Source organism: Palaemon carinicauda, unplaced genomic scaffold (genome assembly GCF_036898095.1).
Source record: "Palaemon carinicauda isolate YSFRI2023 unplaced genomic scaffold, ASM3689809v2 scaffold243, whole genome shotgun sequence".
NCBI classification, from domain to species: Eukaryota; Metazoa; Arthropoda; class Malacostraca; order Decapoda; family Palaemonidae; genus Palaemon; species Palaemon carinicauda.
The window spans coordinates 22,353-49,979 of NW_027170064.1; the positions used below are offsets into that span (position 1 = coordinate 22,353).

Sequence of the window (27,627 nt, forward strand, 5' to 3'; positions counted from 1 at the left end):
CCTTGAACAAAATCTTCAAAATGTTGTTTTGTATTTTGAGATTACTTCAGATTGGAGTGAAATCTATCCCGCAGAAATTAATGAATATTGATAATCTTTGCAATAATTGCAAATATATTAGTTTTCAAGCGCAATACAGTCGTACTAATAGGTCTACCTAATCCAGCGATATGTATCAAACCGTATATTTCTAACAGTTTATCCATAACATTTCATGCCTTTACAGGCTGAAAAATCGGCTAGCTATAGCCTCATATCAAACAGCATATTTCTAACTGTTTATCCATAACATTTCATGCCTTTACAGGCTGAAAAATCGGCTAGCTATAGTCTCATATCAAACAGCATATATCTAACAGTCTATCCTTCACATTTCATGCATTTACAGGCTGAAAAATCGGCTAGCTACAGCCTCATATCAAACAGCATATATCTAACAGTATATCCTTCACATTTCATGCATTTACAGGCTGAAAATCGGTTAGCTATAGCCTCATATCAAACTGCATATATCTAACAGTATATCCTTCACATTTCATGCATTTACAGGCTGAAAAATCGGCTAGCTATAGTCTCATATCAAACTGCATATATCTAACAGTCTATCCTTCACATTTCATGCCTTTACAGGCTGAAAAATCGGCTAGCTACAGCCTCATATCAAACAGCATATATCTAACAGTATATCCTTCACATTTCATGCATTTACAGGCTGAAAATCGGTTAGCTATAGCCTCATATCAAACTGCATATATCTAACAGTATATCCTTCACATTTCATGCATTTACAGGCTGAAAAATCGGCTAGCTATAGTCTCATATCAAACTGCATATATCTAACAGCGTATCCTTCACATTTCATGCCTTTACAGGCTGAAAAATCGGCTAGCTATAGCCTCATATCAAACTGCATATATCTAACAGTATATCCTTCACATTTCATGCATTTACAGGCTGAAAAATCGGCTAGCTACAGCCTCATATCAAACAGCATATATCTAACAGTATATCCTTCACATTTCATGCATTTACAGGCTGAAAATCGGTTAGCTATAGCCTCATATCAAACTGCATATATCTAACAGTATATCCTTCACATTTCATGCATTTACAGGCTGAAAAATCGGCTAGCTATAGTCTCATATCAAACAGCATATATCTAACAGTCTATCCTTCACATTTCATGCCTTTACAGGCTGAAAAATCGGCTAGCTACAGCCTCATATCAAACAGCATATATCTAACAGTATATCCTTCACATTTCATGCATTTACAGGCTGAAAATCGGTTAGCTATAGCCTCATATCAAACTGCATATATCTAACAGTATATCCTTCACATTTCATGCATTTACAGGCTGAAAAATCGGCTAGCTATAGTCTCATATCAAACTGCATATATCTAACAGCGTATCCTTCACATTTCATGCCTTTACAGGCTGAAAAATCGGCTAGCTATAGCCTCATATCAAACTGCATATATCTAACAGTATATCCTTCACATTTCATGCATTTACAGGCTGAAAATCGGTTAGCTATAGCCTCATATCAAACTGCATATATCTAACAGTATATCCTTCACATTTCATGCATTTACAGGCTGAAAAATCGGCTAGCTATAGTCTCATATCAAACTGCATATATCTAACAGTCTATCCTTCACATTTCATGCCTTTACAGGCTGAAAAATCGGCTAGCTACAGCCTCATATCAAACAGCATATATCTAACAGTATATCCTTCACATTTCATGCATTTACAGGCTGAAAATCGGTTAGCTATAGCCTCATATCAAACTGCATATATCTAACAGTATATCCTTCACATTTCGCTATAGCCTCATATCAAACTGCATATATCTAACAGTATATCCTTCACATTTCATGCATTTACAGGCTGAAAAATCGGCTAGCTACAGCCTCATATCAAACAGCATATATCTAACAGTATATCCTTCACATTTCATGCATTTACAGGCTGAAAATCGGTTAGCTATAGCCTCATATCAAACTGCATATATCTAACAGTATATCCTTCACATTTCATGCATTTACAGGCTGAAAAATCGGCTAGCTATAGTCTCATATCAAACAGCATATATCTAACAGTCTATCCTTCACATTTCATGCCTTTACAGGCTGAAAAATCGGCTAGCTACAGCCTCATATCAAACAGCATATATCTAACAGTATATCCTTCACATTTCATGCATTTACAGGCTGAAAATCGGTTAGCTATAGCCTCATATCAAACTGCATATATCTAACAGTATATCCTTCACATTTCATGCATTTACAGGCTGAAAAATCGGCTAGCTATAGTCTCATATCAAACTGCATATATCTAACAGCGTATCCTTCACATTTCATGCCTTTACAGGCTGAAAAATCGGCTAGCTATAGCCTCATATCAAACTGCATATATCTAACAGTATATCCTTCACATTTCATGCATTTACAGGCTGAAAAATCGGCTAGCTATAGCCTCATATCAAACTGCATATATCTAACAGTATATCCTTCACATTTCATGCATTTACAGGCTGAAAAATCGGCTAGCTATAGCCTCATATCAAACTGCATATATCTAACAGTATATCCTTCACATTTCATGCATTTACAGGCTGAAAAATCGGCTAGCTATAGCCTCATATCAAACTGCATATATCTAACAGTATATCCTTCACATTTCATGCATTTACAGGCTGAAAAATCGGCTAGCTATAGCCTCATATCAAACTGCATATATTTAACAGCGTATCCTTCAATTCATGCTTTTACAGGTTGAAAGATTGGCCAGCTTTTAGTGTAATGGAAAACCGCCAATTTCTAAAAGTTTATCCATAACATTTCATGCTTTTACAGGCTGAAAAATTGGCCAGCTTTTAGTCTAATGTGAAACCGCATATTTCTATAAGGTTATCCAGAGTAATTAAGCCTTTTACAGGCTGAAAAATCGGCTAGCTTTAGTCTCCTATCAAACTGCATATTTCTAACAGTTTTTCCATCATATTTCATGTATCTACAGGCCGAAAAAGACCAGATTTAGTCTCATATCAAACAGCATATATCCACCAGATTATCCATAACATTTCAGGGACTTTACAGGCTGAAAAAATCGGCCGAATTTCCCCCAGCTAGAGCCTGTATTCCGTCCACCATGTTGCAAACCCCCTTATCCCCTATCATAGATTAGCCACACCCGCATGACAGTCCAGTGCAACAGGCTCCTCCCAATTGCACAATTATCTACTTGATATCTGCTCCACACAACGAAGGATTGGAGCTAATGACGGCATAGGATGCGATGCCAATTAAGTCTGATGGCCATTAGAAGCTCTAACAGAGCGATTAAGCTAGACAAGTAGCCTTTCTAGATCAGGGGGCGCTGCCCCCCTCCATTTTGATAGCATTAACATCTCCCGGAGATCTTAATCCATCTGGATGACGCAACATATAGTGCCCTCCCACACGCGGGCCAAACATGCGGTAGGCCTTCAAATATAAGCCAATTGCATGCCCCTAATTAATGACGTGGGTTGGAAATTGGTATTTAAGGTGGTTATTGACGTTAAGGACACCTGTGTTTTCGAAATTTCTGGGAGCCATGGCGGTTTTTCGACTTCTTCATGACCCTCTTGTGTTTATCAGTTTGTTTTAGGGAGTCCGTAGCCCATTGGTCACTTCTGTGCACGTGACTTTTCGAGGCCCCGCCCACTTCCTAATAATGCTGGTTTTCACGAAATTTCCTTAATTATCATTAATATTATAATCGCTATATAGGTTATTGGGTTGTTTTTTGCCTGTTATTGATTAAAAAATATTTCTAAATTTATATTTTTATATATATTTACAGCTATAAATGGTTATAAATGCTATATAATCTCGTATAAATGAAGGTATTTTCAACGAAAATCAAAGAAACTGAACGATGAACAGAGCGAATCTCCGATCAAGACTCGCTTATATCCAATAGCGAGGACGCACACTATTCAGTTGTGCCGCAGCTGTCATAGTGGAAAGTAGTATCGTCATGGGCGGTCCCGAACTGTTGTGAAATTGGGCCACGAACTGCACTTACAACCCCTGTTATGCCGAGTCCTCCTAGATATAGAATGTGTCCAACTAGATCCTTCACTTGATCGTCCAAATTTACCTCGGCGAAGGTTAGTTTGTCAAGATTCATTCAATTTTTGAAGCCTTAAGCCGAGAAGACTTTTACAGACACCGATTTGTCAAGTTTCAGCTTAATATTGCTGTTCAAATTTGTCTTTTATTGGTACTATGTATACAACAGGTGTTAATCGTGGTATACTTGTGTAATGAATTACTGTTTGGGTGTATTGTTAATTTAGAATTAAAGCTGGGACCGCCAAGTCCGTGAGAGTTAGTTTTAGGCATGCGGAGAATTTCCTCCCGTTTAAGACCCACGTGTTGTCCTAAATCTCACGGACTTCGAGTTCCCCACCTCCCATTTGACACATTCACCTTTTTCAAACATGTTTGTTGATGTACAAGGTCATGACCTTTCCCTTGACCTTCCTCCGGGTCAGGTCAAGCCACGGAAATACTTGAATTTCGCGTATTTGTTATATTTTTTTCTAGGACGCTCCAAGTGTGGGCCTATAGCTACGCTAGGACGTCTGAGACCGAAGCCGAAATTTTTGTTTATGGCTCCGACGGAAATTTAATTTTTAAATTCGTATTTTATAGATTCATTTTGACATTAATATTAAGTTTGGTATCACTCGGAGAAGGTAAATAGGCCTGTCTTATATTAATTGGTTTAAAAACTGTAATTTCAGTCAATAGGCCTAATATTTTCGTCAATTTATGGCTTGCCATAGCGGGTTATATGTTAATGACATTTAATTTTGTAACTTTCTGGAGAATTTTGTATAAAACTGATAATTAATGTTATTTATTTCTACGAAATCCGCGTTTTACATAGATTTAGGCTTATACTTTATCTTACTTTAGGCTGTTGTTGCCTGGCCGGTTAGGCATACCGGCAAGAACTCATATTTCGGAAACATGTTATCCTAGGGTACTAATATTTATGAAAATCAAATGTTATAGCCTTTAGATTGTGTATTTTTAGAGCCAACCCCATTTCTTATTAGTTAATTTGCCTCTGTAGGCCTAATGAAAATTTAAAATGTGCCTATACAGGCCTATTGAGTTATTAAAATTTCTTAATATTCTTTGTTTGGTTGATAATTTGATCATGGTATCACTATATATTCATATATATCACTATATATTCATTTGAGTAAAAGTAGGCTTATGCTGTAGGTCTAGATAGGTTAGGTTCCTTCCTGTGCCTATCATATCGAACGGTCTAAAGCTTTGGTAATATGTTTTTGCAGTTGATGACTTCTAGGTCTGTCTATTCTGATAGGCCTAGGAACAAGGTACATAATTTGGGTTGACCTCTGCACCCTTAGGTTTTTGATGACGTCCCTGTTCTGTTTTAACCCTTTTACCCCCAAAGGACGAACCGGTATGTTTCACAAAAGCTATCCCTTTACCCCCATGGACGTATCGGTACGTCATTGCAAAAAAATGCTATAAAAAATTTTTTTTCTCATTTTTGATAATTTTTTAAGAAAATTTAGGCATTTTCCAAGAGAATGAGACCAACCTGACCTCTCTATGACAAAAATTAATCCTGTTAGAGCAATTTAAAAAAAATTTATTGCAAAATATGCTGGGAAAAAAATAACACTGGGGGTTAAGGGTTGGAAATTTCCAAATAGCCTGGGGGTAAAAGGGTTAAATTTTTTTGCTCTTCGTAAAGCCTATTTTATTCATAGCGCTGCTTTGCCGTTGTCCTCGGTAAATCAATATAGGGGTATCGGGAGAAAATACGCAAAATCTTGAAAAAAATTCCCGGGGCTTCATATGGCAATTAATGCGAATACGGAATGCCAAATTTCCTCTTGCCTTCATAGTTAACGGGGTAATTAGTTAAAGTAACGATGTATCTAAAGTATAGATTTATACAAGAAAATGCAGTATTTCTTATGTTTTCGTAAATTTTTATAATTACATTTTAACCCTTTTACCCCCAGGCTATTTGGAAATTTCCAACCCTTAACCCGCGAGGGGTTATTTTTTTCCCAGCACATTTTGCAGTATATTTTTTTTAAATTGCTCTAACAGTCTCAATTTTTGTCATAGAGAGCTCAGGTTGGTCTCATTCTCTTGTTAAATGCCTGAATTTTCTCAAAAAAATATAAAAAATATGAAAATTTTTATAGCATTTTTTTGCAAGGACGTACTGGTACGTCCATGGGGGTAAAGGGATGGATTTTGTGAAACGTACCAGTACGTCCTTTGGGGGTAAAAGGGTTAATATAAAAAATTGACCTTATATACACTTTCAGTGTAAGTAGAAACTGAGTATGAGGGTTGAGTTTGACCTCTTCATTCACTTGTTTTTGTCTTTTTTTGATTTTCAAGAAATAATTCTTGCCAAATAGGAAAAAATTGTCAAAATACCTCTCTGTAACATGCATAAAAAATTCGCTCATAACACCTCAGTGGAGAGTTTAATATAGATATTATTAGCAGGGAACCTAGAGTTTTTAATTTCTGATTCAATAATATTACTTGCTAAACTGTAACCCTAGTTGGAAAAGCCCAGGAGTTCCAACAGGGAAAATAGCCTAGTGAGGAAGGAAAAAAATATTTTAAGAACAGTAACCTCATTCAAATATCTTTATAGACTATAAAAGATTAAAATAAAAAGAGGAAGAGAAATAACATAGTGTGCCCGAGTGTACCCTCAAGCTAGAGAACTTTAACCCAAGACAGTGAAAGACCATGGTACAGAGGCTATGACACTACCCAAGACAAGAGATCAATGATTTTATTTTGGAGTGTCCTCTTAGAATAGCTGCTTGCCATAGCTAAAGAGTCCCTTCTACCCTTTCCAATTGGAATGTAGTCCCTCTTTTTCTGATTTATTTTTTTATTTTTTTTACTCTAATGGAAAAATTCATTTATAGCAAATAAATTGCTTAAGATAAACTTTAATTGGGGGTCACGTTACATCTACATATATATATATATATATATATATATATAATATATATATATATATATATATATATTATAATAATAATAATAATAATAATGTTTATTGGACAAAAAATATTTACATTCAAAGATTTACAAAAAGAAAAAAAAAGACTCAGTCCAAGCCCATGTGGAGCAGAGCTCTTCGGGCAATAATATATATATATATATAATATATATATATATATATGGTAAAAATTCCAGGTCTTATATCACAACTAGCATCACAAAACTTTGTCAAAAAGATCATACTATACTCAATTTCTTTTAATGAGGCGCATTTGCACCGAGACACAGTGGTGCCCTTTTAGCTCGGATAAGTTTCCTGATAGCTGATTGGTTAGAATTATCTTGTCCAACCAATCAGCGATAAAGAAGGAAACTTTTCCGAGCTAAAAGGGCACCGTTGCGAGTCTGTGCAAATCTGCCTCGGTAAAAAAATTGACTATAGGTGTGGGAATAACCCTAGAGAATGGCGTTTTTATCTGATCCAAGTAACCTATATCTCGAGGTCACGGGTCAATTCGACGCTCTTTATCTACGGGTCAACTCGCCACCCAGTAGCAGACCTTTTTAAGAGGCCTGTGATTGTCTGTATTTACTATAATTAAAATCTGTTTTGACGATGTTACTGTTTTTAGAATGATTTATTAATTTATTCTCATTTATTTATTTCCTTATTTCCTTTCCTCACTGGGCTATATTTCCCTGTTGGAGTCCTTGGGCTTATAGCATCTTGCTTTTTTAACTAGGGTTGTAGCTTGGATGATAATAATAATAATAATAATTGGAATATTTAACCCTTTTACCCCCGTGGTATTTGGAAATTTCCAACCCTTAACCCCCAGGGGGTTATTTTTTTCCCAGCACATTTTGCAGTATATTTTTTTAAATGGCTCTAACAGCCTTAATTTTTGTCATAGAGAGGTCAGGTTGGTCTCATTCTCTTGGAAAATGCCTGAATTTTCTCAAAAAATTCTCAAAAAATATGAAAAACAAATTTTTATAGCATTTATTTGCAAGGACGTACCGGTACGTCCATGGGGGTAAAGGGATGGCTTTTGTGAAACGTACCAGTACGTCCTTTGGGGGTAAAAGGGTTAATTTTAATAGATAATTACAAAGATGAAAAATTTAATGCCAATATAAAACTAAAAGTATACTCTTAATACATGCTGCTTCTTTCGTGTTATCAGTGCGTTCTCTCATTAATTTTTTATACGAGTACGTGTTTTTACCAGGTTCTTGAATTTTATTATATACCCTGTAGGTATTTAAAACTTAAAGTTATCATGGAGGTATGCTACGAGGTGGTGAGTCGACCTTACTGAATGGGCTGCGACTTAACCTTTGCCCTACCAGAAACTTAGAACTGTCCATATCGGATATAAGTTTTGTAGAAGTTTCTTTTTATCAATTTAATCATAGTTCAACTATTTGGTGACAGTAGGGTTCCCCCTCCCCTGCGAAAGTCTTATTAGATTCACATTCTGTTCCCAATTTTAAGTCTTGCAAAGCAAATGTTGATTAAAATTTATTTTTCTTTACCTTAATGAAAGCCTTCAATATTGCTGTATTGTGAAATGGATTTTAGGTTAAAAGGGTCAAACTAATAATTTCTTATAGTTAATATTGAGTTACAAATTGGGAGTTGTTATTATAGTGAACTATGCTCTATTCTAGTTCAGTATTTATAGCAATTCTCAAGTAATACTATGCCCACAATGACAAACCCTTAATTATTAGTTGTAAAACTTTTCTTAGATTGGTGATTCCACTAACTGTATATTTCATGTATGCTCCTTGCTACCAATTTGGAATTGTCTAAAAAAGAAAAAAAAATTTAAAGTAGTTTAATGAATTTCTTTTTTATGGAGTTTCCAACCTTATTTAAAAATTGTATGTTGGGCATTTTGAATTTAAGAGGCTATCGTTTGTTCCTATGCAAAAGTAATCCTTAAGTCCTATGGTATTAGAACTTTCTATATGAAAGTACTCTGATTTGAATATCTTGGAAATGCCCTTTTAGAGTTTTTAAGATTTGGCTGTTCCCGAGAGAATCCGAACTTCGTACCGCGGTTTGTGTTCTTCATCGTCTCCTACGCCTATTGATGCAAAGGGCCTCTTGTTAGATTTCGCCAGTCGTCTCTATCTTGAGCTTCTAATTCAATACTTCTCCCTTCATCATCTCCTACTTCGTGCTTCATGGTCCTCAGGCATGTAGTCCTGGGTCTTTCAAACTCTTGTGTTACAGTATATATTTTTGCCTGTATGGTTTGAAATTGGCTTTGGTTGTGAACCCTTATTAAACCTCAATCTATTGAGCCTGCCAAAATCAAATGGTAATCTAGTGGGTTGTCCCAGGTAACTTAATTATATCACACCTATCCTAACCTAGGAACTTGGGTAAGGTTGGGCCTACTACAGTACTTGGTGGGTTGTTGCCATGATATGCAGAAGGGTGGCCCCCATTTATCCTCTGAGAAATCGCTCAAAGGCGGCTGAAAAGGCAAAAGATGTCTTTTCTCTTGCCTAGTCTATTTTTCTATAGTTTGGCTGAAATTGGGACATGCATGGGGGTGACCCCCCATTAGTCTCTCTCTCTCTCTCTCTCTCTCTCTCTCTCTCTCTCTCTCTCTCTCTCTCTCTCTCTCTACAGTATTTTGCTGAAATTAGTATTTACTAAAGAGTTTCTTCCTTATTGGTTAGTGCTGTCTCCCCCTCTCTTAAGCTTTTTTTGTGCAGAAATTGAGACATACAAAAGTATTTCTTCCTTATAGGTTAGCTCTCTCTCTCGCGCTGAAATTTGTCCGTATACAAAACGGACCCCTCATAGGGGTTGTGCCGATAGCTCTCCAGTGTCCTTTTTGGCCTCTTATCAGCGATCGCTCTTTTACTGTACAGTATATCCTAACCTAGGAACTTGGGTAAGGTTGGGCCTACTACTTGGTGGGTTGTTGCCATGATATGCAGAAGGGTGGCCCCCATTTATCCTCTGAGAAATCGCTCAAAGGCGGCTGAAAAGGTAAAAGATGTCTTTTCTCTTGCCTAGTCTATTTTTCTATAGTTTGGCTGAAATTGGGACATGCATGGGGGTGACCCCCCATTAGTCTCTCTCTCTCTCTCTCTCTCTCTCTCTCTCTACAGTATTTTGCTGAAATTAGTATTTACTAAAGAGTTTCTTCCTTATTGGTTAGTGCTGTCTCCCCCTCTCTTAAGCTTTTTTTGTGCAGAAATTGAGACATACAAAAGTATTTCTTCCTTATAGGTTAGCTCTCTCTCTCGCGCTGAAATTTGTCCGTATACAAAACGGACCCCTCATAGGGGTTGTGCCGATAGCTCTCCAGTGTCCTTTTTGGCCTCTTATCAGCGATCGCTCTTTTACTGTACAGTACATCCGTTTCTGCTTGCATTCCTCTAAGCTACATTGTTTACTTCATGCTGTAACTACAGGGGAGGGTTCTCCCAAATGGGCTGAAATTATAAATCCACCCAATAGGATGAGATTCATATAATTCTTAATAATTTGAACCCACATTTTAAGGAAGATATTTATAAAGATTTAAAATTTTACTGGATGTCTTTTAAAGGTTAAAGGCCGCTCATGAATGGTAGGGGCAAGTTGCCCTATTAAGCAGGACAATGCCCTTAGAGACTGACCACATATACATGCATATGATCAGTGCCCAAGCCCCATCTCAACCCAAGCTAGGACAAAGGAGGGCCAGGCAAACCCCCCCCCCCATCCTTAGTTCACAAGGATTGCGAGGTTGCAACGACCAAAGAAACTAGAGATTGAGCGGGACTTAGTCACCAGTCAGGGTCATTACCTCGTCGATAACCACAACCCTATTCGTGCAAGTTCCAGGCTGGAAGAACTTAATGCAGGGATTCCTCGGTGACCTGCTTTCTCTTGTTGTCTGGAGTGTTTCCTAAAGCCTTAGGTTGTTTGAAGGTTTCCAAGGATAAATCTTTAAATCTGTTGTAAAACTTTGCCTGAGAACTCGCATAATTACTTTACTGCTGATTTAATTCTTTGTAAAGGAAGTAGTCGGAAAAGCAATTGGTAAAATACCATATGGCAACCTAAAGGATGATTCTGTAATTTTAACAATGAATATTGCCTTGGTGCAAATTCATAATGCTGATATGTAGGGATTAATTTGCCCTAGGTGGTCCTGTCTTGAACTAATTAAAACAGTATCGGTCTCTGGTAACGGGAAAGCATCTTACATAGTCGAAGGATTCCTTCAATGTATGTGGAAGTATTGTTGATAGGTAACATTGTAAAGTAATTCTAGCTTGCCTGATCTTAGGGTACCTTATTGTACAGTGTAGAAGTATCATCGATCGGTATCAGGGTTAAGTAATACCAGCTTGACTTTTCGGAGGTTGCAGTCTACAAAGCTAGGTTGACCAAATAGTTAGATTACTGTAGGCTATGAAATATGAAGGGGGTAAGATTAGAACCTGGTTTGTTTGTGGAGGAATATGAACTACTTAGTTTTATTTTCATATACGTTTGGTTAGTTATGTTATTAGTATAGAAATGCACTTGAAAAAGCTAAATTAAAGGTGACATAACTCTGTTCAACCAGATGTGCCAAGTTTCGGCCATCCACGTGAACTTTTATTTTGGGATAAATCTAAAAATTGGCCATGAATGTAGTTTGCTCTTTGATGATGTGTTGAGTAGGCATGTTGATTTGAGTGGGAAGACACTCCTGTGTACGTAATGTTAAATAATTTTGTTACTTTCTCGCTTGGAAGAACTGTTCAGTTTTAATAGTCTCGTCTCTGAAAACTGTGTTTATTTATCTTGGCTATTTTTCTGCAATTGATTCTTATGGTAATTTTCCAACTAGATAGATATTTTAATAAATATGCTTTCTATTATCCCATTTTTTCTTATAAAACTAATCTTGGAATACGTTGAAAAATAAGCAAGCATTCCGCAGATAATTTTTAGTGTACTAATTTTTCTTGACATTTTTAAACTTTTTTTTTATCTGTATAGGTTATTATGAAATCTTTGTTTGGATTTTATTCAAATCTCAAATAAGCAAGTCCTTTAGAATATAAATTTCTCTAATAGTCTGTATTTTCAAATTTGATATGCTTAGTCAACCTATGCCAACAAAGAATTTAATGAATTTTAACCTGCATTTATTAGGTAACTCTAATAACTGACCTTTCTAAAATATTTCTTTTGCATCGTTTCAAAAAATGTTACAAAGCTGAACCTCTCAAACTAGTGTTTGTCTCGATCATTTATTCATTACCCCGAGAAATTATGATGGGTTGCTGCAATGAACGTCTAATAGCAATAGGTAAGATGCATGCTCATCGTGTAAGTGTTGCTCTTGCTTGGCCGTTTGCAGTGCAGTCTCGATGTTCACGAGGGCCCCTTTGTTAGTTTGTGTATTCAAAATTCTAAATATTCTTTCTTATTTAGAATTTTTTTTAATTGTTTTATAACGCTCGTTCATGTCTTGGATATGTTCTATACCGGTACGTTGCTTTTGTTTATATACTGTACTGCAGGTATTTCTCGAAATTAAATATTGGCTATTGCTGTCTAGGGAAATTACCCCATGTTCTTCGATGGGGCCGAGCTGTATCTACACAGAAGCAAAGCAAATGGTAACAAATTGTTGTAACTGTGTGACTTCCAGATTGTCTCTCTTCTGTTTTTAATTTTATGTAGGCAACACCACTTGTACTCTGGTCGGGAAGTATATGAGGGGCGTGTGTTTGGTTATATCGCAGTTTAAGTTTGAAATGTAAGCTCACCTGTAGAAGATACTGATTTGTGTAGCATACGAGGGGGTGTGTTTGATTATATCACAGTTTAGGTTTGAAATGTAAGCTCACCTGTAGAAGATACTGATTTGTGTAGCATACTTTTTATCAGTTCCACAAGTTTTCAAGGCAAAAGATGTTCTCGGAATTAGGTACAAATGTAATAACTTGTTTGACCTGAAGCTAGGACACTAGGAAGTATGACCAGATAGAATGGGTGGAATCTTTGGAGGTTTAGAAAGAAGGCAGAAAAACTGCAGTTGAGGCAAGCTTGTGGATTTCACAAGAAAGCTAACACATGCACACACAGCTGGTGTTTTTTTCAATTTGTTGGGCACATTTTGACCTGAAATTGGCTGTAGTGGTGGTTTTGATACTGCTGGAGTAGTAGTGCAATTGACACCAATATATACTACTTTACTGCAAGAATTACGAACACAGTTTATGTTGTAATGTGGGATGTTATAAGTTTACTTGAAGATTTCACTTGCTGAATAGGAAATGGAACCAATTTTTGATCTAAGAGAAAATGAACAAATGGAACTTTACTCTACAAATTCAAAACAAAATTATGGACATAAATAAGCTGTTAAAATTTACCAGGCTTTACAGGAAGAACTACTTGAAATCCCAATGGTATGTATTATAGGGGTTCACTAAACAATTTTACTTCTGGACCCCTCAAATCTCATTACAGATCACCTTGTGTATTGCACAGTACTGACTATATTCTCGGATCCGATCTAACTACTGAAGGGTAAAAATGTACCACTAGGGGTGCATGTACCGCCATGACAGTAGGTGGTCATACATGAGCGCTATCTCTCATAGGTTACTAGAACTATTCCCAACATTCCTCAGAAATTCCCTACCGTTGATCGAGTCAACACCTAGGAATTCGTTTCGCTGATATTACTTTATTCTACAATTTGGTGACGTACCTTTTGTCTGATTATTGTTAATGGCTTTCGCTGCCTTTCAAATATTGAAGATATTGATCAACTTCACGGCAACATGGACACATGCGGCAATCCGGACGCATGCAGTAATCTGGACTCATACAGTCGGGACTTATCCTCGCTGCATGATAGACAAGTGGTTGTTTCCTTCGCGACTCTGGACGCGCAGCAACCGTTCCCTCGCGTCACGCTGTTGACATACAGCATGCTGGATGCACGCGAGCAGGACTTGCCCTAGCAGCATGGGGATCACGATGTTGATGCTTCCTTACAACGTGATGGAAGCACTGGAACCTGTCTCTCGCTTGAGACTTGCAGAATGTAAACGTGATGCTTCTCACAATTGGATGGTATCCTTTACGATGTTCCATCACGACAAGTTGAGTTCTTTATGGAAGACGATAACAGACAGGGTGACGCGGTTTTGTCTCCTAGCCATTCGACTCGGGAGATCTATGTTCCTTTAGCCGAAGTTTTAAAAGACAAATCTCAGGATTCGCTGCAGGCAGCTGACCTCAAAAAGCTACTGACAGTTTTAACATTCCTGCATCCAGAGAACTTTACTCAACCTATGCCTCAGAGCCCGCCCTCTCATTTTTTGAAGGGCAAACCCCGAAAAACATCCTCCTTCAAGAAGATGGTTCGTGCTAGATCAGTTAAGAGAGCTTTCTCAACTCTCAACCAATGGACATCCAAGAGGAAGGATCTAGGGAAGGCCTCCTTTTCCTTTCCTCCAACTAGACTGGCCTCCAGATCTAGTGTGTGGTATTCGACTGGGGAAGTTCTCAGTTTGGGAGTGCCTACCTCCTCCCAGGGAGACTTCTTCAGACTTGTTGACTCCTTATGCAGGTCAGCCATGAGCAAGTCAAAGATTATGTGGTCCAATTCTGTAATGGGACTAAATTGTTCTCAAGATGGAAAGGCAATGAAAGATAGTCTCTAGTAGCGTGCCAGAGTACTATAAGTGGCAAAGCATAGATAACGTAACTTAAATAAGATCACAATGAGCTAGAATCTCTCTGGATGTGGATTAGACTGCTTTGAACTAGAGGCTGGGTAAAAGAGTGGGAGTTACTATACATTTTACTTAGGGAAGGGGCCTCAGCTACACGGAATAGACCTAAAAATGTACCGAGTACTTTCTTTTCTTAATACTGGATTGTATATACATAACTTAGGTGTATATATAGTACCGTATTTAGAAATATTAAAGGTTCGAAACATTTTGCAAATTGTATGAGAATTTGATCACCGGGTGTACGCAGGATTGTAAGAGATGCTTGGAAGGTTCCTTCATTCTGTCAATGCCTACACAAGGAATTGCTATTCCAGTATTTCCTAGTTAGATAACTCGCCCTGGTGTTAGACTTGCAACCTGATGTACAGCCAATATGGGCCGGCAACATAAATTTTACTTGTACCTTAAATGGTGTTAATTTCAAGACTCTAGTATCCTTCAAATATGGTCTCCGTAGTTTTGTGCACAATTTTTAAATTTAATTGATCAATTTGTCCTTATCTCTCTGATGATCTTTAATTTCATTTCCTTTCTTAGTTTGGCATTGTAACGTTGCATTCATCACCATGCAACCACAGTTTTGCCTTTAGCAATTTATGAATACAATGCCTTCTAGCGGTGACTATTTTTGTTTAAACTTTACCTGATGCAAGTTTAAATGTGCTAAAGGCCAGAATTTTACTCTAATAGGTTCATAGTATCAGGGAACGTCATCGTGTAAGTTAACTATTGTATTGTTATCGCTGGTGATGCAAGTTGAGACCATTATCCCAGCGAAAGGGAATTTTGCAGTGCCTTGATAAACCGTATTTGCTCAAACTTTTTGGCCCTTTTGTTTCGCATTTATATTTTTTTCCATCTTTCTGTACAACCTCAATTTTTAATTCACTGGAAGTGTGCTTAACACCCCTACTAAGATTTCTACAGTGGCCCATCTTGTTGGTTGAATTCCCTGTATAGTTCATATTTTTTTTTTGTAACCTAGGTTATTTTAGTTTAGTGATGGGGGTACCTACAACTCCTGAATTTCAACTCTGTATTCACACTTCCTCAAGGTTAAGTTTCCTACATCCACCAGAAGTTTGTACGTTTACTCGTAACATTTAGTCCTTATCAACCAGACTTTTGGGGGTTGGAGAGGTGGCTATAATTCAACACTATCCTGTTTTTGTTCTTGTCTTTAATTTCATTTATGAGTTATGCGTTTTATATTTGTTGCTGCCTATTTTCTTCCGTCTTGCTGCGCAGTCTTTTTAATCTTGCTGCGACTCATTAAGTTATTATTATTACTAGCCAAGCTACAACCCTAGTTGGAAAAGCATGATGCTATAAGCCCAAGGGCTTCAATAGGGAAAAATAGCCCAGTGAGGAAAGGAAATAAATAAATGATGAGAATTAATTAACAATAAATCATTCTAAAAACAGTAACAACGTCAAAATAGATGTCTTATATAAACTATTAACAATGTCAAAATCATAAGTCATATATAAACTATAAAAAGACTCGTGTTATCCTGGTCAACATAGAAAAATCTGCTCCAACTTTGAACTTTAGAAATATAAGTTATTGGTGGGAAAGATACAATAATGTTATAAAAAAGTCTATTTTCTTTAAGTAGGCAAGAGAAGATGCTATTAGCAGCATTGCTAGCTCTTAGCATACAGTAGTATATATATATATATATATATATATATATATATATATATATATATATATATATATATATATATATATATATATATATATATATATATAAATTAATACCTCATACTTGGGATCGAACGCTAGAAGGGGCTAGCGTTCGATCCCAAGTATGAGGTAGAAATTTATTTCTATTTGAACACTGTTGTGTTGATATTTATCCATATATATATGTATATATATATATATATATATATTATATATATATATATATTATGAATTCGTCTAGTGATAATTTCCCTTTTTTTTCAAATTGATTATTCATGGATGTGGAGTTCTTAGAAGAATTTTGCCTGAAATTAAATAAAATTTGATTTAAATTAAGGCAAAACGAGTTGTAAATTGATAATATATACTTTAACGCGTTTATTGGTAAGAAATTATAATTAGTAAGTATATAATTTATATGGTTTAAGATTACTGAGAAGTAACAATACGGCGATTTTAAATTTCTCTCTCTCTCTCTCTCTCTCTCTCTCTCTCTCTCTCTCTCTCTCTCTCTCTCTCTCAGGCGCACACACATGTCTTGACATTCTTATGAATATGGAACACTGTGTCTATCCGGCTGTGTAGGCCTACCGAGTTAATGGTATTTTAAGCCGTTACAAATCAAAAATCGAAAAAAGGTTGAATGAAATAAAACAAAAATGCAAGTTATATCCTCCTATGCATTGCCTTTGTAAATTCCTTTATTGATTTCTGGGCTGTGTATGTTTCTTAACCCTGACCTTCGCAACATATTTCTTGTTTCCTAGCGAGAGGGCGGTAGTGAGTGTGTGTGTGTGTGTGTGTTCGTAGGCCTAGTCACCGGCTTCCTCTTCTCTCTCTCTCTCTCTCTCTCTCTCTCTCTCTCTCTCTCTCTCTCTCTCTCTCTCTCTCTCTCTGAGACCACTATCCACTAATGATACTAGATTATTAGTGTTATATATATGTCTATAAATATTGATATATTTCTATATAACTGAAAATCGTTATTTCCCACCATAGGCCGGTCCGTGGTAGGCCCTAAATTTTTATGGTACCATCTCCCCCCCTCCCTTCCTCCCTCCTTCCCTCCCTCCCTCCTTCCCCCCACCATATAATAGGGGAGCAGTAGATGGAATGCTTAAAAAAAACGTATATTTATACATATAAAACCCCAGCCATGAAATCACATACTTCGAGCTGTTTAATATACATCATACGCATCATACGCTCATATATACTGTACGTTTGTACTTCCTGTTGTCATTCTATAGGCGTATAGGTTTCCCCGTACACGGCATCAGCGCGCATGCGCGCCGCTTCTACCGGGTTACTGGGTGCAGGAGAAGTAGCAAGTCAGTCAGTAGTGAGTCAACGCTGTCGGTGGGAAGTAGATCAATTCTAAAAAAAAAGTGTCGTAGTGTAGATAAACCTTGTAAGTAATTCATACTTATTTAAGTATCCCTAAGTTAAGTATTGGCTGTGGAAAATCGCATGAGTTGTGTGTAAAATTGGGCGTGTTAAAAAGCTTTTTGTGTGTAATTGGTTCGTTTCATTAATTCGGTTGTCGCCTATTTCGTAGGTATTAATGTCTTTTATTATGACCGAAGTAATATGGAGGATTCTAGAATTTTCCAGGTGTTTTGTAGTATTTGTAGTAAATTATAATCTGCTGTAGCTATACATACCGCTACGTAGCTCTTCCCTGTAGCTAGCTCACTGTACCGTGTGACCTCTCTCTCTCTCTCTCTCTCTCTCTCTCTCTCTCTCTCTCTCTCTCTCTCTCTCTCTCTCCCCACGTATTTGCTGTACGGAGACATGCTAGTTACTTTATTACCTTGTGCTATGCCATATTTTTTTTTACCCTCATCAGCATGGGGTCATGAACAGCACGTTGAGCCCATTGATAGTTTATTTCTTGTATATTTAGTAAGATGTTTCTGAGATGATTGGAGGTGACAAGGAATTTTCAGATCTTTGGGTTACTGTGGAATTAGTGTTGGGTTTAAAGGAAACAGTCTGTGATGAGGCGTAGGAAATAAATCTTTTGATGGGGCGTAGGAAATAAATCTTTTGATGGGGCGTAGGAATTAAATCTTTTGATGGGGCTGTGGGAAATAAATCTTTAGAAGGGGTAGTGGGAAATAAGACTTTAGAAGGGGTAGTGGGGAATAAGACTTTTGAAAGGGTGGTGGGGAATAAAACTTTTGAAGGGGTAGTGGGAAACTCCGTCTTTTGATGGGGTAGTGTGAAATAAGTTTTGATGGGGTAGTGGGAAATCAGTTTTGATGGGGTAGTGGGAAATAAATCTTTTGATGGGGTAGTGGGAAATAAATCTTTTGATGGGCTAGTGGGAAATAAGTCTTTTGATGGGGTAGTGGGAAATAAGTTTTGATGGGGGTAGTGGGAAATAAATCTTTTGATGGGGGTAGTGGGAAATAGATCTTTTGATGGGGGTAGTGGGAAATAAATCTTTTGAGGGGGTAGTGGGAAATAAATCTTTTGAGGGGGCAGTGGGAAATAAGTCTTGATGGGGCAGTGGGAAATAAGTCTTTTGATGGGGCAGTGGGAAATAAGTCTTTCGATGGGGCAGTGGGAAATAAGTCTTTCGATGGGGCAGTGGGAAATAAGTCTTTCGATGGGGCAGTGGGAAATAAGTCTTTCGATGGGGCAGTGGGAAATAAGTCTTTCGATGGGGCAGTGGGAAATAAGTCTTTCGATGGGGCAGTGGGAAATAAGTCTTTCGATGGGGCAGTGGGAAATAAGTCTTTCGATGGGGCAGTGGGAAATAAGTCTTTCGATGGGGCAGTGGGAAATAAGTCTTTCGATGGGGCAGTGGGAAATAAGTCTTTCGATGGGGCAGTGGGAAATAAGTCTTTCGATGGGGCAGTGGGAAATAAGTCTTTCGATGGGGCAGTGGGAAATAAGTCTTTCGATGGGGCAGTGGGAAATAAGTCTTTCGATGGGGCAGTGGGAAATAAGTCTTTCGATGGGGCAGTGGGAAATAAGTCTTTCGATGGGGCAGTGGGAAATAAGTCTTTCGATGGGGCAGTGGGAAATAAGTCTTTCGATGGGGCAGTGGGAAATAAGTCTTTCGATGGGGCAGTGGGAAATAAGTCTTTCGATGGGGCAGTGGGAAATAAGTCTTTCGATGGGGCAGTGGGAAATAAGTCTTTCGATGGGGCAGTGGGAAATAAGTCTTTCGATGGGGCAGTGGGAAATAAGTCTTTCGATGGGGCAGTGGGAAATAAGTCTTTCGATGGGGCAGTGGGAAATAAGTCTTTCGATGGGGCAGTGGGAAATAAGTCTTTCGATGGGGCAGTGGGAAATAAGTCTTTCGATGGGGCAGTGGGAAATAAGTCTTTCGATGGGGCAGTGGGAAATAAGTCTTTCGATGGGGCAGTGGGAAATAAGTCTTTCGATGGGGCAGTGGGAAATAAGTCTTTCGATGGGGCAGTGGGAAATAAGTCTTTCGATGGGGCAGTGGGAAATAAGTCTTTCGATGGGGCAGTGGGAAATAAGTCTTTCGATGGGGCAGTGGGAAATAAGTCTTTCGATGGGGCAGTGGGAAATAAGTCTTTCGATGGGGCAGTGGGAAATAAGTCTTTCGATGGGGCAGTGGGAAATAAGTCTTTCGATGGGGCAGTGGGAAATAAGTCTTTCGATGGGGCAGTGGGAAATAAGTCTTTCGATGGGGCAGTGGGAAATAAGTCTTTCGATGGGGCAGTGGGAAATAAGTCTTTCGATGGGGCAGTGGGAAATAAGTCTTTCGATGGGGCAGTGGGAAATAAGTCTTTCGATGGGGCAGTGGGAAATAAGTCTTTCGATGGGGCAGTGGGAAATAAGTCTTTCGATGGGGCAGTGGGAAATAAGTCTTTCGATGGGGCAGTGGGAAATAAGTCTTTCGATGGGGCAGTGGGAAATAAGTCTTTCGATGGGGCAGTGGGAAATAAGTCTTTCGATGGGGCAGTGGGAAATAAGTCTTTCGATGGGGCAGTGGGAAATAAGTCTTTCGATGGGGCAGTGGGAAATAAGTCTTTCGATGGGGCAGTGGGAAATAAGTTTCGATGGGGCAGTGGGAAATAAGTTTCGATGGGGCAGTGGGAAATAAGTCTTTCGATGGGGCAGTGGGAAATAAGTCTTTCGATGGGGCAGTGGGAAATAAGTCTTTCGATGGGGCAGTGGGAAATAAGTCTTTCGATGGGGCAGTGGGAAATAAGTCTTTCGATGGGGCAGTGGGAAATAAGTCTTTCGATGGGGCAGTGGGAAATAAGTCTTTCGATGGGGCAGTGGGAAATAAGTCTTTCGATGGGGCAGTGGGAAATAAGTCTTTCGATGGGGCAGTGGGAAATAAGTCTTTCGATGGGGCAGTGGGAAATAAGTCTTTCGATGGGGCAGTGGGAAATAAGTCTTTCGATGGGGCAGTGGGAAATAAGTCTTTCGATGGGGCAGTGGGAAATAAGTCTTTCGATGGGGCAGTGGGAAATAAGTCTTTCGATGGGGCAGTGGGAAATAAGTCTTTCGATGGGGCAGTGGGAAATAAGTCTTTCGATGGGGCAGTGGGAAATAAGTCTTTCGATGGGGCAGTGGGAAATAAGTCTTTCGATGGGGCAGTGGGAAATAAGTCTTTCGATGGGGCAGTGGGAAATAAGTCTTTTGATGGGGGTAGTGGGAAATAAATCTTTTGATGGGGGTAGTGGGAAATAAATCTTTTGATGGGGGTAGTGGGAAATAAATCTTTTGATGGGGGTAGTGGGAAATAAATCTTTTGAGGGGGTAGTGGGAAATAAATCTTTTGAGGGGGTAGTGGGAAATAAATCTTTTGATGGGGCAGTGGGAAATAAATCTTTTGATGGGGCAGTGGGAAATAAATCTTTTGAGGGGGCAGTGGGAAATAAATCTTTTGAGGGGGCAGTGGGAAATAAATCTTTTGAGGGGGCAGTGGGAAATAAATCTTTTGATGGGGCAGTGGGAAATAAATCTTTTGATGGGGCAGTGGGAAATAAATCTTTTGAGGGGGCAGTGGGAAATAAATCTTTTGAGGGGGCAGTGGGAAATAAATCTTTTGATGGGGCAGTGGGAAATAAATCTTTTGATGGGGCAGTGGGAAATAAATCTTTTGATGGGGCAGTGGGAAATAAATTTTCTGATGGGGCAGTGGGAAATAAGTTTTGATGGGGGTAGTGGGAAATAAATCTTTTGATGGGGGTAGTGGGAAATAAATCTTTTGAGGGGGCAGTGGGAAATAAATCTTTTGAGGGGGCAGTGGGAAATAAATCTTTTGATGGGGCAGTGGGAAATAAATCTTTTGATGGGGCAGTGGGAAATAAATCTTTTGATGGGGCAGTGGGAAATAAATCTTTTGATGGGGCAGTGGGAAATAAATCTTTTGATGGGGCAGTGGGAAATAAATCTTTTGAGGGGGCAGTGGGAAATAAATCTTTTGATGGGGCAGTGGGAAATAAATCTTTTGATGGGGCAGTGGGAAATAAATTTTCTGATGGGGCAGTGGGAAATAAGTTTTGATGGGGGTAGTGGGAAATAAATCTTTTGAGGGGGTAGTGGGAAATAAATCTTTTGATGGGGGTAGTGGGAAATAAATCTTTTGATGGGGGTAGTGGGAAATAAATCTTTTGATGGGGGTAGTGGGAAATAAATCTTTTGATGGGGGTAGTGGGAAATAAATCTTTTGATGGGGGTAGTGGGAAATAAATCTTTTGAGGGGGTAGTGGGAAATAAATCTTTTGAGGGGGCAGTGGGAAATAAATCTTTTGATGGGGCAGTGGGAAATAAATCTTTTGATGGGGCAGTGGGAAATAAATCTTTTGGTGGGGCAGTGGGCAACTCCTGTCTTTTGGTGGGGCAGTGGGCAACTCCTGTCTTTTGATGGGGCAGTGGGCAACTCCTGTCTTTTGATGGGGCAGTGGGCAACTCCTGTCTTTTGGTGGGGCAGTGGGCAACTCCTGTCTTTTGGTGGGGCAGTGGGCAACTCCTGTCTTTTGGTGGGGCAGTGGGCAACTCCTGTCTTTTGGTGGGGCAGTGGGCAACTCCTGTCTTTTGGTGGGGCAGTGGGCAACTCCTGTCTTTTGGTGGGGCAGTGGGCAACTCCTGTCTTTTGGTGGGGCAGTGGGCAACTCCTGTCTTTTGGTGGGGCAGTGGGCAACTCCTGTCTTTTGGTGGGGCAGTGGGCAACTCCTGTCTTTTGGTGGGGCAGTGGGCAACTCCTGTCTTTTGGTGGGGCAGTGGGCAACTCCTGTCTTTTGGTGGGGCAGTGGGCAACTCCTGTCTTTTGGTGGGGCAGTGGGAAACTCCGGTCTTTTGGTGGGGCAGTGGGAAACTCCGGTCTTTTGGTGGGGCAGTGGGAAACTCCTGTCTTTTGGTGGGGCAGTGGGAAACTCCTGTCTTTTGGTGGGGCAGTGGGAAACTCCTGTCTTTTGGTGGGGCAGTGGGAAACTCCGGTCTTTTGGTGGGGCAGTGGGAAACTCCGGTCTTTTGGTGGGGCAGTGGGAAACTCCGGTCTTTTGGTGGGGCAGTGGGAAACTCCGGTCTTTTGGTGGGGCAGTGGGAAACTCCGGTCTTTTGGTGGGGCAGTGGGAAACTTCGGTCTTTTGGTGGGGCAGTGGGAAACTCCGGTCTTTTGGTGGGGCAGTGGGAAACTCCGGTCTTTTGGTGGGGCAGTGGGAAACTCCGGTCTTTTGGTGGGGCAGTGGGAAACTCCGGTCTTTTGGTGGGGCAGTGGGAAACTTCGGTCTTTTGGTGGGGCAGTGGGAAACTCCGGTCTTTTGGTGGGGCAGTGGGAAACTTCGGTCTTTTGGTGGGGCAGTGGGAAACTTCGGTCTTTTGGTGGGGCAGTGGGAAACTCCGGTCTTTTGGTGGGGCAGTGGGAAACTTCGGTCTTTTGGTGGGGCAGTGGGAAACTTCGGTCTTTTGGTGGGGCAGTGGGAAACTCCGGTCTTTTGGTGGGGCAGTGGGAAACTCCGGTCTTTTGGTGGGGCAGTGGGAAACTCCGGTCTTTTGGTGGGGCAGTGGGAAACTCCGGTCTTTTGGTGGGGCAGTGGGAAACTTCGGTCTTTTGGTGGGGCAGTGGGAAACTCCGGTCTTTTGGTGGGGCAGTGGGAAACTTCGGTCTTTTGGTGGGGCAGTGGGAAACTTCGGTCTTTTGGTGGGGCAGTGGGAAACTTCGGTCTTTTGGTGGGGCAGTGGGAAACTTCGGTCTTTTGGTGGGGCAGTGGGAAACCTCGGCCTTTTGGTGGGGCAGTGGGAAACTCCTGTCTTTTGGTGGGCAGTGGGAAACTCCTGTCTTTTGGTGGGCAGTGGGAAACCTCGGCCTTTTGGTGGGGCAGTGGGAAACTCCTGTCTTTTGGTGGGGCAGTGGGAAACTCCTGTCTTTTGGTGGGCAGTGGGAAACTCCTGTCTTTTGGTGGGCAGTGGGAAACTTCGGTCTTTTGGTGGGGCAGTGGGAAACCTCGGCCTTTTGGTGGGGCAGTGGGAAACTCCTGTCTTTTGGTGGGGCAGTGGGAAACTCCTGTCTTTTGGTGGGCAGTGGGAAACTCCTGTCTTTTGGTGGGCAGTGGGAAACTTCGGTCTTTTGGTGGGGCAGTGGGAAACCTCGGCCTTTTGGTGGGGCAGTGGGAAACCTCGGCCTTTTGGTGGGGCAGTGGGAAACTCCTGTCTTTTGGTGGGCAGTGGGAAACTCCTGTCTTTTGGTGGGCAGTGGGAAACTCCTGTCTTTTGGTGGGGCAGTGGGAAACTCCTGTCTTTTGGTGGGGCAGTGGGAAACTTCGGTCTTTTGGTGGGGCAGTGGGAAACTTCGGTCTTTTGGTGGGGCAGTGGGAAACTTCGGTCTTTTGGTGGGGCAGTGGGAAACTTCGGTCTTTTGGTGGGGCAGTGGGAAACTTCGGTCTTTTGGTGGGGCAGTGGGAAACTTCGGTCTTTTGGTGGGGCAGTGGGAAACTTCGGTCTTTTGGTGGGGCAGTGGGAAACTCCTGTCTTTTGGTGGGGCAGTGGGAAACTTCGGTCTTTTGGTGGGGCAGTGGGAAACTTCGGTCTTTTGGTGGGGCAGTGGGAAACTTCGGTCTTTTGGTGGGGCAGTGGGAAACTTCGGTCTTTTGGTGGGGCAGTGGGAAACCTCGGTCTTTTGGTGGGGCAGTGGGAAACCTCGGCCTTTTGGTGGGGCAGTGGCAAGCTCGGCCTTTTGGTGGGGCAGTGGCAAGCTCGGCCTTTTGGTGGGGCAGTGGGAAACTTCGGTCTTTTGGTGGGGCAGTGGGAAACTTCGGTCTTTTGGTGGGGCAGTGGGAAACCTCGGTCTTTTGGTGGGGCAGTGGGAAACCTCGGCCTTTTGGTGGGGCAGTGGCAAGCTCGGCCTTTTGGTGGGGCAGTGGCAAGCTCGGCCTTTTGGTGGGGCAGTGGCAAGCTCGGCCTTTTGGTGGGGCAGTGGCAAGCTCGGCCTTTTGGTGGGGCAGTGGCAAGCTCGGCCTTTTGGTGGGGCAGTGGCAAGCTCGGCCTTTTGGTGGGGCAGTGGCAAGCTCGGCCTTTTGGTGGGGCAGTGGCAAGCTCGGCCTTTTGGTGGGGCAGTGGCAAGCTCGGCCTTTTGGTGGGGCAGTGGCAAGCTCGGCCTTTTGGTGGGGCAGTGGCAAGCTCGGCCTTTTGGTGGGGCAGTGGCAAGCTCGGCCTTTTGGTGGGGCAGTGGCAAGCTCGGCCTTTTGGTGGGGCAGTGGCAAGCTCGGCCTTTTGGTGGGGCAGTGGCAAGCTCGGCCTTTTGGTGGGGCAGTGGCAAGCTCGGCCTTTTGGTGGGGCAGTGGCAAGCTCGGCCTTTTGGTGGGGCAGTGGCAAGCTCGGCCTTTTGGTGGGGCAGTGGCAAGCTCGGCCTTTTTGGTGGGGCAGTGGGAAGCTCGGCCTTTTGATGGGGCAGTAGAAAAATTAGTCATAATGGGATTACAGGAAATTTTGTTTGAGGGGGTTATAGGAAGTGTTGATGGGGTTGCAGAGGAAAATTATTTTTTTTATGGTATTACAAGAAAATAATTTGATGGGATTGCAGGAGAATAAGTATTGATGGGGTTCTAGATGAATCTTTGAGAATGCAGGACAAAATCTACTGATGATAAATTGCTTATTAATGGGATTATATGGACCTGTCTATTGATGGGATTAAGGAACGAGAGTATATTAAGATTACAGGAAATCTAAGAGTTAAGGGGATTACATGGAATTTATTCTATTGATGGGGATTAGGGATTCAAAGTATATTGGTGGGATTACATGAATCTGTATATTATTAAAGCAATCGCAGGGAATTTATTCTACTGGTCGATAATAGGAAACTAATTTAAAGGGATTACAGGGAATTTATTCTATAGATGGCATTACAGGAAACTAAAGGGATTACAAGGAATTTATTGTATCGTATTACAGGGAATTATTTTGATGGGATTACATGGAATTTATTCTATTGGATAACAGGAAACTAATTTAAAGGGATTACATGGAATTTATTGATGGGATTACATGGAATTTATTGATGGGATTACTGGGAATTTATTGATGGGATTACTGGGAATTTATTGATGGGATTACTGGGAATTTATTGATGGGATTACTGGGAATTTATTGATGGGATTACAGGGAATTTATTGATGGGATTACAAGGAATTTATTGTATCAGATTACAGGGAATTTATTGTATCAGATTACAGGGAATTTTGATGGGATTACAGGGAATTTAGTCTACTGGTGCATAGGAAATGTAGTCTGTTAATGGGATTTCAGGGAATTTATTCAATGATTAATGGAAACTTTTAAAGGGATTACGGGGATTATTTTCTGATGGAATTACAGAAAACTATTAAATGGATTGCAGGGTATTTGATCTATTGATGGGATTACAGGAAACTGGCAAGGGATTACAGGGAATTTGATGTATTGTTGGGATTACAGAAAAACTGGCAAGGGATTACAGGGAATTTGTTCTTTTGTTGGGATTACAGGAAACTGGCAAGGGATTACAGGGAATTTGTTGTATTGTTGGGATTACAGAAAAACTGGCAAGGGATTACAGGGAATTTGTTCTATTGAAGGATTACAGGCTGTCTGAAAGGGATTACACATTTTATTCTATTGATGGGATTACAGGGACTTTATTGATGGGATCACAAAAAAACAAAATGAAAACATGGAATTTATTCTATTGGTGGGATTTCAGGGAACATTCTATTAAAGTGATTACAGGGGCTTTATTAATGGGATTACAGGAAACTCAGAGGGATTTTATTCTGATAGGATTACAGGCAGCTGTATTAAAGGGGTTACAGGAAATTTATTTAATGATGCAATTACAGGAAAATCTTTATTACTGGGGATTTAATCTATGGGATTACTGGAAGTTGTCCATCAAAGGGGTAACAGGGAATTCAATCTATTGATGGGATTAAAGCACCAAAATATATTGATGGGATTACAGGACAGTCTATTGAGGTGATCGGCAGGGTATTTTTTCTATTGATTAGATTACAGGCAGTTATTAAAGAGAATACAGGGAATTAATTGGTGGGATTACAGGAAAATTTTCCAGTATTACAGGGAATTTATTCTGATGGGATTCCAGGAAACTGTATTAAAGGGATTATAGGGAATTTATTCTGTGATTCCAGGAAACTCTATTAAAGGGATTACAGGGAATTTGTTCTGATGGGATTCCAGGAAACTGTATTAAAGGGATCACAGGTAAATAATTATATTGATGGGATTACAGGGAATTAAATCAGTTGATGGGATTACATGGAATTCTATTGATGAGATTACATAAAACTGTCTTAAAGGATTACATGGAGTTTATTCTGATGATTGTTCAGGAAACTATTAAAGGGATTACAGAGAATTTATTCTATCGATGAAATTACTGGAAACTATTAAAGGGATTACAGAGAATTTATTATATTGATTGGATTACTGGAAACTATTAAAGGTATTAGAGAATTTATTCTATCGATGAAATTACTGGAAACTATTAAAGGGATTACAGAGAATTTATTATATTGATTGGATTACTGGAAACTATTAAAGGTATTAGAGAATTTATTCTATCGATGAAATTACTGGAAACT

General features: G+C 40.1%; 1 protein-coding gene across 2 annotated transcripts in view; it reads left to right on the forward strand.

The window, feature by feature from the left end:
• Positions 1–3,980: 3,980 nt before the first annotated feature.
• Positions 3,981–27,627, forward strand: part of LOC137636165 (E3 ubiquitin-protein ligase TRIM71-like) — a 33,573-nt gene continuing 9,926 nt past the window's right edge. For both annotated transcript variants that reach the window (XM_068368562.1, XM_068368563.1), the window contains exon 1: positions 3,981–4,163. The gene's annotated coding sequence lies outside the window, so the exon portion shown is untranslated. The remainder of the gene's footprint in view (positions 4,164–27,627) is intronic.